Source organism: Pinus tabuliformis, chromosome 3_1 (assembly GCF_031772625.1).
Source record: "Pinus tabuliformis cultivar Carrire ecotype Pingquan chromosome 3_1, CPIR1, whole genome shotgun sequence".
Taxonomy (NCBI): Eukaryota; Viridiplantae; Streptophyta; class Pinopsida; order Pinales; family Pinaceae; genus Pinus; species Pinus tabuliformis.
The window spans coordinates 707,734,051-707,751,115 of record NC_142301.1 but is presented as its reverse complement, the minus strand read 5'-3'; positions in this window follow the sequence as shown (position 1 = coordinate 707,751,115).

Here is a 17,065-nt window from a genome sequence, read left to right as displayed (position 1 = left end):
CTGTACATTCCATCTACCAAGAAGTTCTTTGTCAGCAGGGATGTTCAATTCATTGAAGAGGAAGCTTGGGATGGAAGCATAGAGAAAACAGTGAATGTCAAAAACTGTTTGTCTCACGATGAAGATGAAGAGGAGGTGGCTGAAATGAATCCCCAAACAGCAGCACCAACACAAGGACAACAAGGGACACCATTGAGGATCAATGAGAGTGCTTCTCCAAGCACACCACAAGGAGGAAATTCAAGTGCATCTTCAAGCACTTGCACACCAAGTGAAAGAGGTAAGAAATTTAGAAATCTAAGTGACATTTATGAAGAAGGAATGAATTCCTTATTTGCCTTATTTTGTCATGTTGATGATCCTATTCATTTCGAAGATGCAATCAAAGATAGGAAATGGATAGAAGCTATGGATGAGGAGATGAATGCCATAGAGAGAAACAAAACATGGGATTTGGTTGAGTTACCAAAAGGCAAAGAAGTCATTGGTGTGAAATGGGTCTACAAGACCAAGAGCAATGCTGAAGGCAAGATTGAAAGGCACAAGGCAAGGCTGGTTGTCAAGGGCTACAAGCAGCAGTATGGGAGAGATTATGAGGAGACTTTTGCACCGGTTGCAAGAATGGAAACCGTGAGAGCAGTGCTGTCCATAGCAGCACAAAACAAATGGAAAGTCTACCAAATGGATGTGAAATCAGCATTCCTAAATGGAGTGTTAATGGAAGAGGTCTATGTGGAACAGCCTCTCGGATATGAGAAGAAAGGTGAAGAGCACAAAGTGTGCAAATTGAAGAAATCTCTTTATGGGCTGAAGCAAGCGCCAAGAGCATGGTACAGCAGGATAGATTCATATCTATTGGATAATGAATTTGACAAGTGTGAAGGAGAACCCACAGTCTACATCAAGGAAAAGGATGGTAAGATTTTAATTGTTGTTTTGTATGTTGATGATGTGATTTTCACAGGTAATGATGATCAGCTCATTAAAAATTTTAAATCAGTCATGAAGGATGAATTTGAAATGACTGACATGGGTTTCTTGAGATACTTCTTAGGCATAGAAGTAGATCAAAATGAAAAAGGAATTTTTATATCTCAAGCAAGATATGTAAATCAAGTTTTGGACAGATTTAACATGCAAGAATGCAAGGCAGCCATCACTCCCACAGTAATGGGATTAAAGCTCAGCAGAGAGGACAGCAGCAAGGATTTTGATCCTAGCTTGTATAAAAGTATTGTGGGCAGCCTTATGTATTTAACAGCAACTAGGCCTGATTTAATGTATGCTGTTAGTCTAATTTCCAGGTTCATGGAGAGGCCAAAGGAGGCACATTGGCAGGCAACAAAGAGAATTTTGAGGTATGTCAAAGGTACCAAAATGTTTGGAATTCTATATCATGCCTCAGAACATTCAGATTTGGTTGGATACACAGACAGTGATTGGGCTGGAAGTGTAGATGATCGGAAGAGCACTTCCGGTTATGTTTTTAATATGGGCTCAGGAGCCATTTCATGGGCTTCTAAGAAGCAGTCCATTGTAGCATTGTCTACAGCAGAGGCTGAATATGTGGCAGCTACAGCAGCAGCATGTCAAGCAGTGTGGATGAGAAGAATGTTGAGAAGCTTAGGCCAAGAGCAGGCAAAAGCGACAGTGATTTTTTGTGACAATAGCTCAGCTATTGCTTTGTCAAAGAATTCAGTGTTTCATAAGAGAACGAAACACATTGATACAAGGTTTCACTACATCAGAGAATTGGTGAACAATGGAGAAATTGTCCTAGAACATTGCAGGACTCAAGAACAGGTAGCAGACATCTTGACAAAGCCACTTGATCAGAAGAGCTTTGAATTTTTGAGAAAGTGTCTGGGTATGACTGAATGCCCAGCTGTTGAAATTAAAGGGGAGTGTTGAAATCTAATTTCAACGCAGACCAAGAAAAACCGTGAACCAAGCCAGAAACCGTTCACCGGATTTTCTCGGAGCTATTTGCCGACGAAGGAATAATCCGGGAAGGAGCTCCGAGAAAATATGGAGCTGACGCGTGGTTGACCCCTGACGTAACGCAACGTAAGAATCTCGGAGGTTAACTTTCAGCACTTGTTGGTCTTCCGATATTGCCCTCCACCGTCGGATGTGCTCCACTCCTTTCAACCGTTGATTGCCAAACCTGCATACGGCAAACATTAAATTCATAGCGTGGAGTAAATCAAAGTTTTGTTGACCATACGGTTAATTAATGAAATGTCATAGTGGTAGGTAGTATATTGAAGTTTTCATATATTGCACGTAAATGTTTTTAATCGGAGGTATGGGCGCATGTGCTCATTAACTAAGTATTGTAAGGGATATGGGTACGTAATTTTTTTATATTTTTTATGCGTTGACCATATTTGGGTAATGGTATGTAAAAAGATCAGAGACACGAGTTAAAAAAAAACACAGATGAACCAGCCAAGTAGAAATATGCTCGTGGGTTGTAATGGTGGTGGTGTTGATTTTGTAAAACAGAGGGTGTATGCACAGCAGTGCACAAATATGTTGTAATGTTTTTTGTGGGAATTGAAAAACAGAGGTGAAGGAAAACCATGTGTGGTTTTGGACAAGTAGTGGATAAAGGAAATGGTGGAGCGTGAATTTTTGTAAGCCTGTGTAATTTTGTTTTTCACAGCAGTAATCTTATGTAAGTCTTTATATTACAGCAGTAAAGTTTTGTTACAGCAGTGAATGTAAAATGGGATTTACAGCAGTAAACCCAGCTCAGTGAATTCTCAGGTGAAAACACAGTGAATGTTTTTTTTGTTGAATGTTTTTCTTGTGGTGAATCCCTCTCAGTAACAGAGGATGAATATGTATGAGGAAATATATTTGTGAATAGAAATGTTTTGTGTCAGTTTAATGGTTTGATCTGAGTCATTTTGTTTCTAAGAGGTTTTCTGTCAAAAGATCCTGGACAGAGTAAACAGAGCATTGGCTCTGTGGTAAACATATTGTTTGTTTTTGGTATTTTGCATTAAAAATATCCAACAACCACAGGTATTATTAATTTAGCCTCCACTAACTCTTCTGTCTCCCTGCCATGCCTTATTGTTATTAATCGGATTAGGATATATGGGTTTCCACAGGCGGGTGGGCAACGGCCCCAGACGGCCCATATGCGTGGGGTTACTGCTTCAAAGATCAGGTGAATAGCGGAGACAGATACCACGGACGAGGACCTATTCAGCTAACAGGGTAATATTTCTATATCTAAGTTTTGTTAATCCGCTTCGAATTCTACAAATACAAATGCAAAATAAAACGAATGAATTTGAAGCCTAATACATTTACTGGTGTGTGAGTAGGGACTACAACTATAAAGCTGCGGGGGATGCATTAGGTTACGATCTCATAAACAATCCGGATCTCGTGGTGACCGATGCCACGATATCGTTTAAAACGGCGGTTTGGTTCTGGATGACGGCGCAGTCTCCGAAGCCTTCGTGCCACGACGTGATATTGGGAAGATGGAGTCCGTCAGCCACCGATACCGCTGCTGGCAGAGTGGCGGGATATGGAATGGTGACGGACATCATAAACGGTGGGCCGGAATGCGGCACAGGCACAATAAGCGACGTGCAGAAGGGGCGCATCGGGTTCTATCAGAGATACTGCAACATGCTGGGCGTGGACGTGGGATCCAACCTCGACTGCAAAAACCAGAAGCCCTTCGGAACTTAATCTCTACGCTACCAAATCATCACATCGACTACTACTGTTTCGTGTTCTATGTTATGGTCAGCACAGAGTCTACCGTCTACTGATAGATAAATAAATAAATAAAATGAGTATTGCGATAAGTGGTGATGTTCGCTCACTGGACGCGCTTCCGTCCCTGAAAGGAATTATTCATACCTGTACTGCCACTCATGTTTTTTCACAATAAAGAAGAAATAACGTGTTTTTTTTTTTTTTTTTTTAAATTAAAAATTTATAAAGATAATATTTCAATAAATAAATTACATAATGAGTTATAATATTTTAGCGTGTAATTTTAATATAACTAGCAATTACACCAGATGTTGCAAAAGTAACGCCAAGGCATAAATTTTATGGCATAAATTTGAGATTTCGAGATAAGAGCATTGCAAGCACTCTGATTCAACCTTGCTTGCTCCTTATAAACAACATTCCTGTCCAAAGTAAATATTGAAACAAGACCAAAATTAAAAATCAATGTGGTTTGTGAGACCTTATAAGATCTGTTGAGCAAGTAAAAAGGTAAATATAGTACGATCTATACATTTTCTCTCTTCTTCTAGCACAAGATACAAACATACATTTTCCTGCCTCTTCTAACGCAAGATACAAAGATTACATCACATTTACTTTGAAACCATTTAAATTTATAATGCCAATAAAATCCTTCATACCTAAATTATCTAGAATCATTTTTTTTGCTTTCTAACACAACCAAGCTAGGATAATAACAGTAGTGATTATGAAATCAATTTCCTTCTGCACAACTTTGAGAATATCTCCATTTGACAGTCAACACTGACATTAAGAATTCAACAGAGAATAAAAAATATATTCCTTGATGCATGGTGTCCCTTATCTTCTCAACGCATTGCTTGTATGATGATTGTGTCTCAGAAACATGTCTTTGTTTGTTATCACAAATGATAGAAATATTTTTTGAAAATAAAATCCCCGGATTTTGAAGAGAAAATGATTATGAGAGTGAAACCATCCCCTATCAAAAAACCCAGTATAAAAAAAAATAAGGAAACAATGAACGTGTAAGATTTAGTTGTCCTAAATGCATGGATTTATTGATATTCAAGGATAGTCAAGAAGTTTTCTGATAACAAAATTATTTATGTATAAATGAGAATATAATTATTTATGTATAAATGAAAATAGTAAATATCTATAAGGCTTAATATATGGGTACAAAGAGAATATATCCATGGGTGTTCTCAAAACAGATATCTAGAAATTCAATAATCCCAAATGATGAAATATTTTTTGGAAATAAAATCGCCTGATTTTGAAGAGAAAATGATTCTATGAGTGAAACCATCCCCTATCAAAAACCCGAGTATAAAAAAAATAAGGAAACAATGAACGTGCAAGATTTAGTTGTCCAAAATGCATGGATTTATTGATATTCAAGGATAACCAAGAAGGTATGTAGTTTTTTTATAACAAAATTATTTATGGATAATTGAGAATAGTAAATATCTAGCAGGCTTAATATATGGGTGCAAAGAGAATATACCATGGGTGTTCTCAAAACAGATATCTACATATTCAATAATTAAAATTGTGAAAATAGAACATAGAGTATTTTATGTACTAATTATCTCCGAATCATGTTCCCAATGCATATTCTGGAGATTCATTGTACAATATTAAATTGCATGAAACCATATAAAAGTGGTTTGGAAATAGTAGTATGCTCCATGTTGAGACAGTATAAATTTTTAAGTATAATAAGCTACTTTGGAAATGAGTATTGTACAGGAATTTTTTCATGGGAAAAAACATGAGAAAAAAGGTAATTGTGTGATAACAAAGAGTTATTTTCTTAAAAAGTATTGTAAAAACCAGCAAAGTGTTCGTAAGATGGGATATAATATCAAAGTAGATTGTGGTTAAAAAAAAATTAATCATTGTAATACAAAACAAGTAAAATAATGTGATAATATCAATTTTATAAAATGTAATAGATAAGCAAGCTCTTGAAAAATATACTATGTTTCCAAGATTTCATAAGAGAAATAGATCAATCTCAAAGTATTGATACACACATACCATGTAGTTGCAATGGTTCAACAAATAGTTCAATAATTTCCCAAATAAAAGCTATAGGTTACTACTCCAGGATCACATCCCTCTTCAAATCATTCATACACAATAAACGAGTGACAACAAACTTACAGAAAATAGAGTAATCGATATTCATTATCAAAGCATTATTGATTTAAAGTTGCAGAAAACAGAGTAATCGATAGTCATTATCAAACTATTATTGATTTAAAGTTTTCTAAATTCGATTCATGAATCAACCCTTAAAAGAAGTGATATACCTTGGTTTTAATCCTCGTATAGATCCATATGCACTCCACTGCATATGATAAAAAATTGATCGTAAGTAATAAAGTATCAAATACTACATTCTATGATCCCAAAAGCACTGATGTATGAAAGCTTTAAGGTCGATTAGCACACCACACCATGCAAATGAAATAATGCAGAAATATATCTATATCCTAGAAGAAAAATTGAATAAGAGAAGAGGGGAATGACTGAGTTGGCATGCCCATCAGCTAGCTTCTTTCATTCTAAATAGGTTAAATAAAAAAGCTTATTATAAACACAAGTGATGACAAATAAAAACTTACATAGCCTTAATATTGAAAGTACTCAATCTTTTACAAAGCACAGAGGTATAATAAATTCCAATGACCTTATGGAGCAATCCCAAGAGCTAGGGTAGAATATATAGTTACAACATAATCGTTGGCTCGGACCAGAGCCATAGCTTGACTATTATAATAGTTAAAATACATTGCCAAGCTAAAACTAGCTAGAGCAATTATGAAACAAAAAACATGCAAATCACAATAATCCATGAAGAGATAAGTGTGGTTGTGCTCGTTTTCCATTCTTGGTAATCTGGAGATCTTCTTTTAGAGAGGCTAGTCACTTGCTCCTCATTAGAGGTTTTTGCTTCAAATACCTTATAAGTCTTTTCACCAATAGACCAAATTGGGTGAAGGGGGTCCATTTTCATCATCTGCAGAATCTGGAAAAGTACCTGCAACATGAAAAATGACGCTTGTGAACAAAAATCCCTTCTAGTAAAGCATAGGAAAAACTTCATCAACTTTGGCACATTACCATGCCTGCAATTACTGCCACAGAAACAAAGTCGCTTCTTATCTGACATACAATTTTATTGTAATGCATAACTCTGACTGCAAATTGACAAAATTTGTATATAAAGGTTGAAAATCACGTAGAAGTCCCTTGCAGCCAATTTGGAAATATATTAAGCATCTGCAGTTATAATAGTGGCTATGTGAAGTAACAATGACAAGATAAATATCCATAGAAATAACATTCACTCGAAGGGAAAAGAACTTCATTAAATTTAGATGAAGTAGCAATTTTAGACAGATTCTTGGAGATAAAACTAAGAATCTATTTAAAATGGTTCTCCTACCAAGGGAATAATCTGAAGGATTGGAAATAAAAATTCAATTAGCTTATTCTTGCATTTGACACTTTAAAATTGGATCAAAAGACTCTCTCCATATTAATATGCCTTAGAAAATCCTACCCCATTCAATCCCTTTTCCTCTTAATAAAACAGAGATACATTTTTATATCATCTGTAGCATTGCATTTTTCGACAACTACTCTGATGCAAAAAATACATACATTGGAATGCCTCCTTTTACCCCCGCTAATGATGGAAAAATTTCATGCCTTTGATCTTATCCTGGGGGCTTCACTCAATGAACCTCTGACCTATCATGTGCATTTGTGGCATATTAAACAATACCCTTATTTGAATACATATTCGAAAGTACCCCTAAAAATCACATTATTTAACCCCCTACCAATACAAACCCAATACACCTTCCCAATTTAAAAAACCCCTACTTACACTAGATATTGTAGGTATCCATTTTTTCATTAATATTTTTTATACCCTTTTATATTTTTTGATTAACTTTGAGGTCCATTTTCTATACATGCCAATATAAAAACCCTTTACCCCCTATATATCCCCCAATATATTGTGCCATTTATTCCTCAATATATATCACCCAATATGAACCCACGTGGTCTGATATTGCTCACTTAGTGAAGCCCCTGTGGATCTTATGAAGCAGCACTCGATGAATATGGAGAAGCAGCAAATGCTTCCATTCGTTCACCCATCAAAATCTGTTGGTAGTGACATTCCTCGCTACATAATGCCATGTCACCCTAATAATAATCAGCAAACATAGAATGAGACTAACTCTTAAGAATGGGAACTTTTAATCAATTCAATCGATTCTTAGAGGTTTAAATCAATCGTGGGATCATTATAACAGACCTGTACATGTAGATGTCTTTTCCATGGTTTACTTTCCATTTGCAAAGATAACAAGCCCCGAGAAAATGGGCAATGGGAAACACTGGAGCATTTGAATAGCACCGAGCTGGCCATGAGACATCCCATATTTCATGTTCATCTTGATTTTGAAGAGGGTATTGCACAATTTCACACTCTATACTGCAATGAGTATGCATGTTGTTTGTGCTTGAATTTGAATCACGGGATATAACACAAGTATAGCTCTTTGAATGCTCCATTCCTATTTGTTGGGTGGATTCTGTAAATCCATGGGAGAACCAATCAGTATTGTCTCGCTTTGCTACTTGTGAGAACTCAACTGGTAATCAAAGTTGTTTTTAGGCGAATAAGTGATCCCAACTCCAGAAAGGTCTTCAAATCCAATGGAGAAATTAGGCTTTTGGCCCCCTCTGAATCTGACGACCCCTTTGGATTGAAACCTCTCGTGGGTGATGAATCTGATCGGTAATCAGGCATAAGATGAAGCATCATCTTTTCTCTCCTCTTTTCCATGATGCTATTGAGAACTCACCCCTCAACCAACCCACTTAAACTCCCTTCTTAAACTTGCTTAGCACACTCTCTTCAATTGAAAAATAAAATGACGTTCAAACCCAAAAATTCCTTGTACGCCATTCACATGCACAATCCCATACAACTTCAGGTACACTCTTCCACAAAACGTGTAGGAGTCCTTGGAACTAGTGACAAATATACTAAAATAAAGAAAACCTCGCACTACAAGCCTAGTATAAGCCTCCCTAGACGTAATGAGCATATTGATCTTAGTGGGAGCCTAAGAGAGCCTATAAATAGAAGAAACACAATTGTAGGATATATACATAATGAGAATGATGTTATAAACCGACATCACGACCATCTGAGGGTGCAAAAACTTGGTTCCAACATCCCCCCATACTACTTCAAGTGAGACTTTGGTCAAGACTTTGGTCCGCGCTCCGCGGGCTAATTCCGAAAGGGTCAGTAGTGTAGGGATTTGTTTGGTTGACTAACGCTGAACCTGGGTTAGGACCCATGAAGCCAACAAATTGTTTCGTTGCCAGGACTAGGATCTGCATGAGAGATTTGCGATGTCATATCACTGGAATCCAACTAAGAAAGAGATCGAAGACTAGTTGGATAGGAAGATCCACGAATTCACGGCGCAGGAGAACAGAAATTCGTGACTGACAAAGGAATAGTGGCTAGACAAGTACTTGTATACAGAAATTCACGAGATCTTTTTATGTTCCTTTCCAGTTGAGTTTTACGAGTGGATCGCGAAGCTAACAGATAACTAACAAAGGTGGAGGCTTGACAATCCTACTATCTAGACCCCGGAGTTAGTACAGAGATTGGAAGCCTCTGAGGATATGATCACATGCGCTGTCGATCATTGGCTTGATTGTATCATAGGGGGGTTTGTGACAGAATTCGCGATCGATACCTCAGTCAGTTACAGTGAGGCGAAGCGACACTTTTTCAAAGCTCCACGAGGTAAGTACTTGAAGTCTTTAAATACTTGGATTAAGATGTTACAGTGTGAAAAGTGGGTTATGCAACTACCTTGATGTTCAGAGCTACGCGAAGTGGAAAGACTTACAGGAACGAAGGAAGAAAGGGTCATGAATATAACCCACTAATTTTACCTCCCTTGAGTGACGAAGAAGGAGTAGCACAAGCTTCTCCACGAAGTGCAGTTCTGTTGATAAAACAAGGGTTCCTACGACTACCACCTCCACCCACACCACCTCCACCTTCACCATCGTCACCTACGACTTCGCCCACACCACCACCACCTCCACCATAGTTCAACATGGTGAATTCAGTGAAGCTGCCTCTGATTAAGGGCTTGGGAAATGAGGACCCAAACCAGTTCTGGTTCGTCGTAAAAGTTGTATGGGAAGCTCAACGCTTCACAGATGATCACATGAAGAAGGCGACATTAGTTAGTGCTTTGTAGGATTGTGCACTAACATGGTACATCAAGTACTGTAATGGCAACCCTAACGCTAGGTTGGCAAATATCGAGACCGCGCTGAATAAAGAGTTCAGTAGGCCTAAATCGGAGGCGCAGTTGATTGTGGGGTTCAAGGAAATCGCGATGAAACTAGGTGAGACACCTTGGAAGCTGGATTAGAGATTGAAGTGTAAAATCTACGAAAATAATATGAATTTAATAGATGGGTAGCACCACGAGTGGTTCGTGGCTTCGCTCCTGCCTCACCTAAGGGTTGTGCTGTCACAATAGAAGATTGCGACTCACAGAGAGGCCTTGGAGATTGAAATAATATTGCATGAAACACCGATGCAAGATCTGAATCTAGGGGTTTAAAAGATCCATGCGCAGTTGCAAAATCTTTGCCTTGAAATGCAAAGTCTAAAGCAGGACAAAACAGTTCGGCTAGAGGCACGCAAAGAGATATGGTGCTTGAAATGTAAAGGTCAGGGGCATGAGAAGGATCACTGCCTGGCCTTTGCGAACTATATTACAAGGGGAGGACCGATTCCTTTGAGGCCAGAAGCCCAAGTAGGGTCGAGCATGGGATCTATGTTGTGGTGTGTTATATGTCAGGTAGCAGGGAAACATACGACTAATAATTGTCATTTGCTGTAGAAGTTTGTACAACCACCGCAACAATTGTTCTATAACTTCTATAGGCCAGTAGGGCATGATGAGCACAATTTCCGAAGTTATGAACTGATGATGGATAGAACACCTACCTATAGAGTTCAGGAAAAAATGCAGCCTCCTAACCAAGGCGTTGGGATGGTGCAGACAGGCCTTCAGGGGCACGGACGAGGTCGAGGTAGAGGAGGAACTGGAAAAGGGCGTGGAAAATTGATATGTTACAATTGTGGAGGACCAAGACACTATTCCCACAAATGCACTAACCCAACGCATCTGTTGTGTAAATATTGCACTCAGTTTGATCATGAGACTGAGGACTGTCCTACATTGGTAGCAAGAATAAGCGACAAAGGGGTGCTACCCCCGCAACCGACTGAAAACCTGCAGATGATGAGGGTTGAGTGTCGTGAATAGGATCTGAATGTTAATATAGTGCTCTGAAGAGGAATTGCAATAGGCGATGATAAGGGGAAACAACCTGAAGACAGTGCATGGGTACACAAAGCTCCAGAAAAGGAGGCTGAATTTCATTTGGAGAATGCAAGCGAAACGTTCATGGAAGCAAAGAAAAGCTTCGTTGAGGCCTCTACCTCAGGGAGCCGGGATAAGCCTATTAAGGAAATGGACCTGTCTATGCTTATGACTGTTTTAGAGACCTACATGAAGTTGTTGCACGATAGAAAGGCTTTAAAGGGGTTACAGGAACTTATAAATAGGTGTGCCAGAACCACTTCGGGTGAACCGCGTGTGGTACGGAAGATCAGTAAGCATAAGGCAAGGACAGGACCTGAAATGAGACTCATAGTGCAGATAAGAGAATATGAAATGGATCAAGTTATTCTAGATCTGGGGTTAGACGCGAATGTTTTGCTAAAGCAGACTTGGGAGCGGATGGGGAGACCCGCGCTGCAGTGGTATCCGATTCAGTTAAGGATGGAAAATAAGAAGAAGATCATCCCCATGGTATCGCTGCAAGGAGTAACTTAAGATATTGAAGGTGCGAGCGCATTGGATGATTTTGAAGTAATAGAAATTGTGGATGAAAGAAACCCCTACACTGCACTTGTTGGCATTGATTGGGCTACTGATGTGAACGGGGTAATCAACCTAAAGAAGCAAAAGATGATATTTGAAAATAAATCGCTTCGCATAATAGTACCCCTAGATCCCGCTGAAGGATCGTGCTATACTGAACCAGTCCGTGATTACGAAAGCAATGACGATTTGGACTGCATATATAAGATAACAGTGCGAGACCAAGATTGGGTGAATCTGATAGGGGACGGACGAATTACATGGGATTGCAAGAGTTCCTGCAACTCAGACTCAGACAAAGAATTAGAGCACTAGCAGAGTCAGCTACATGAAGTAACCACACTAAGCTATAACATGATGACTCGGTGGTTACACTGTGTCGTCAGAGGTAAGAAATTTTCCCACTTATGATGGCTTGAATGATGTGGATGTGTTTTTGGATGCATTTGAGAGGGAAGTACCATAGAAGTAGTGCTTCTAGGCTTTGGACTGGGCCCTGCACGTTATGCCTTCGAGATGGTGGGGTACACACAAGGGTAGTTTTGATGATTGGCGTGAGTGTAGGAGGATGATGAGAACACACTTTGGGAAGCCGAAGGTACGAGTGACAATCAAGTATGATGAGAGGGATGGTCTGCACGCTCACTTGGAAAAATTGGCTAAGGCCTATGGAGCGAAGCCCCAACATGAATGGGTGCACTTGTTCTATCACACCCTGGATGTCATCCCAATGAAATGGTACTTGGAGACAGAGCTCCGCCATGGCATAGGAGAATGGGATATTTTGTGCAAAGGGTTCATAATGATGTTTAGCTTCGAAGATGGGTTTGACTGTATTAACAAAGCACTACAAGTGGTTAAAGCAATGATATTTAGGATATCGCGAGATTGAGGAATCATCGATTGAGAATCGTGATATAACTGCGCCGCTGAAGACTAAATAGATAAATATTGGTACGGAGGTGGAGCCCAAATTCATGAAGATTAGAGATTACTGGGATGACGCGATGGTAGATAAGGTGACTGAATTACTACGCGAATACCAGGATTTGTTCCCTACCAAGTTTATGGAATTAAAGGGGATAATAGGAGACCTGAGCGTTATGAATATCACGTTAAAACCCGACGCAAATCCAGTTAAGCAAAGACCTTACCGTCTCAATCCAAAGTATAAGGAGAAGGTCCACTTAGAGTTAGATAAGATGCTCGCGGCAGGCATCATTGAGCCTGTAGAAGAATCTGATTGGCTAAACCCAATGGTGGTACAGGAAAAGAAGTAGAAGGATGAAATAAGGATATCCGTAGATCCCAGGAAGTTGAATCGCTTGCATGCATGATCCTTTCCCGAATATGTTCACTGATGAGGTATTGGATAATGTAGGTGGCTAGGAATCATACTCCTTCATTGATGGGTTCTATGGGTACCATCAGATCAAAATCGTGCCTGAAGATAGAAACAAGATGACCTTCACGACTGAATGGGGATGTTTTGAGTACATGTTGGGTAGGGACTGCCCCCAAGGCAGGTTTTGGGGTTTAAAGCCCAAGTTTTTACCTAATCTGTTTGTAAAAGCTCCGCGAATTGTGGGCGCGGGGCGCAAAATTATAATAGAGTCACAGGGTTGTCCACCCTAGTTTTTGTAATGTAATGTCGGTTGAATAGGCCTACCCATGGTCCGCGGACCATGGGATTGTATAAATAGAGCGAGGCTCTAAGTGTATCAGAGAAAAACTAATATAAAAGATAGAATAGGAGAGCAGGAGAGGTCTAAGGGATTGAGGAACAGTGTAAAGAGTGTCTTTTGGGTCGTAGAGTAGGGGAAGGCTCTGCAGCTAAGGGCATGAAGGCCTAGTAGTCCATAGCTGAGTGCGCCGACCCCTGTAGCTGAGTGCAAAAGGCAGGTCGAGTCTATAACCGTTGGAGGAATCAATAAAGAAAAAGTTTACTATATTTCTATGCATCTTTTTCTGTTTTAATATATGATTGGGTATAATTTATGAGTATAATGTTTATATGTTGCGCGAAATTATTTGAATATTTTGTATAACTAATTATAACATAAGACATCCAAGTACGTGAAGATAATTAACTGGAATAGGAAGATAAGTAAGATCGTGGGTAATAGCACAGAGCGTGGCTCTAGCAGCGCAGAAGCTCCACAATCCCTGGTTAGGGTTGTGTGAAGGAAGTGTATCAGGGTGTAAGGTACATGGAAGTGCGGCGGAGTGACCTACACACAGGGATAAATAGTGGGACCAGTCAAACCTCTCAGACATATTAAGGGTGTGGAAACCTGGTTCTAGCACCCTCCCATACTACTTCGGATGAGACATCAGTACGCTCTCCGCGTATTGTTGCTGAAAGGGCTAGTAGTACGATGATTTATTTGGCTAATTAACTCCGAACCTGGGTTAGGCCCCAACAAGCCAACAATACAACGTAATGCCTTTCGGGTTAAAGAATGCGCCTGCAATTCTTTCAAGCATAGTCATTGCTACATTCGACGACTTCATTCATTAGTTTTTGGAGGTGTACTTTGATGACTGGACTATGTTTCGGTTGGTAAAATGCTATGTGGCCAGTTTGTGCTTAATGCTAGACACTTGTCGAAGGTACCAGATTGCGCTCAATTTGAAGAAATGTCTATTTTGTGTCCCTTTTGGGACTTTGCTGGGTCATGTGGTATGAAGATAGGGATTGATGGTAGATCCCGTGAAGATTGCAATGATAATTAACCTAGAGGCGCCAAGGAGTGTGAAACAACTGTGTGCAAACTTGGGACATACTGGGTACTATAGGAAGTTTGTCAAGGGCTATGCCCAGATCCCTGCACCTATGTAGAAGTTGTTTAAAAAGGATGTCACGTTCTGTTGGAACAATGACTGCCAGTAAAGCTTGGATGTGTTGAAGGGAAAAACGGTCACCACGCGATTTTAGTCTTCCCAAATTGGAAGAAGGAGTTTCATGTACATGTAGATGCATCATGTATAGCACTGGGAGTAGTACTGACATAGGCTGGCAGAGGAGAATTGGACCATCCTATAGCATTCACAAGTAGGAGGTTATCCAAGGCTGAGAAGAACTATTCCACCACCGAGCGCAACATGATGAGACATATACATTTGATAGATTTATGAAAAATTAGGTATAACTGAATCTGATTATATCCATGCAATTCAGTGTACTCTAAAACTAAGAAGAAATTGTTGAAAAGAGAACCAACAGATATATGGACTAATAACTTTACTTAGCATATTCTGTTAATCCAGTCTGAAAATACTAATGGTCTCATTTAGGATGACAGTTTGGTTCTAGATGACGTCGCAATCTCCGAAGCCTTCTTATCATGACGTGATATTGGGAAGATGGAGTCTGTAAGACACTGATAGTGCTACTCGGAGAGTGGCAGGATATGGAATAGTGACGGACATCATAAACAATGGGCCAGAATGTGGCACAGGCACAATAAGCGACGTGTAGCAAGGGTGCATCAGGTTCTATCAGAGATACTACAACATGCTGGGCATGGATGTGGGATCCAACCTCGAGTGCAAAAACCAGAAGCCCTTCAGAACTTAATCTCTATGCTACCAAACCATCACATCGACTACCACTGTTTCGTGTTCTATGTTATGGTCAACACAGAGTCTACCGTGTATCTAATAAATAAATAAACAAAATGAGAATTGCGATAAGTGGTGATGTTCTCTCACTAATGCGCTCCCCTCCCTGCTACTGCAGAGTAGATTAATTATTTATACCTGTAATATCACCCTTGTTTTTGTACAATAAGAAATAAATAATGCGGATCCACCTTGGTCGTGGTCGCTCCTACTACCATGCCATGTGGTCATGCCACATCATGGGCATACTACCATATTTTCACGATTTTTATCACAACATGTACTCTTCCACATCATCACTTATATGCTTGGAATCAACCATACCAAACACTAAAAAGGAGAGGTCATTGGGTATCAACATGATCCTTCATTGACCCATCGATGATTTCATTGAAAATATTCATGGACAATTTTTGTCAAAGGACTTCATCAACCCATTGACGATTTTTCCAAAAGGCCCCATTGATGGGCATACTACCAAAATGCAAATTTCTTCTTTAAGGATTGGCCAAAGTATTCCATTGAAAAGCCTAAGAGCTATTTTCTTTTTTTTGATCCCGAGAAATCATTTGATTAGACATTTCCATTAAATATAAAATTTAATTGATTTTGGAGATGGATGTTTTTTTCTTTAGCCCTATAGTTAATTCACTAATATCCTTTTTGACCAACTCTAAAAACTATGAGAATTTGGCCAACCTCCCAAAAATAAGAACTTGGTCATATCCTAGGATGATTCTGGACTATTGATCCCCTGATTAGAGATGATCTCAGTGATTAGATATTTGAAACTATGAAATCGATATGGAATTATTAAAATCATCTTCTAAAGCTAAATTTTGGTTTTGTAACTTGCATATTGATGACGTTAATCATTCTCTTGATTTTTTTAGGAACAAATTCACCATGAATTTGCTATGCAATTTGGAAATTCTCCTCCTTTTGCACAAATTTTCCCGGAATTCGACATTGATCAAAACTATGTAGAAATGAATTTGTCAAATTCACACTAGTCTTTGACCCATACAAAGTCAGTATTGAATCATAGATTTAATACCACCTTGCAATGACTGAAAATTCATGTTTGAGGCATGTTACTTTCGAAATCAAACTCTAATATCGTATTTCACTAAATGGATAATCACAACATGATATATGCATTGATACAATCAATAATAAAATATTAAAAATGTAAATGCAATTGAATTGAACAATTGAAAAAAACTTTAAACATACAAGCCAAGAATTAACCACAACATTCAAGTAATTCAAGATAGCATTCAAATTAGAAACCAAAACAGTGACAAAACACTTATCTTTAACAAGATCTAAACAACAAGATTTGTATGTTGGATGTTCCACCCAACCATACACTTTGTTGCTCTAATTTTATTAGCAATAAGTCACTCTCAAGTTGAGGATATGCATCTACAAATATAGGAAATCTCCTATAGGTGTCAACTATGCACTCATACATCCTAATACCCATTAAGAGCATAGTGATTTGACTCCTACAATATTTCTAACTACCCAACTCTATTCGCGATTATTTTGCAGAACCCATGGAATGAGATTTTATTTTTTGCATTGTAGTCCCCCAAACAATATTGATCCCCTTTAGGGATCTATCATAAGACCAACCAAGAATTTCTCAATTA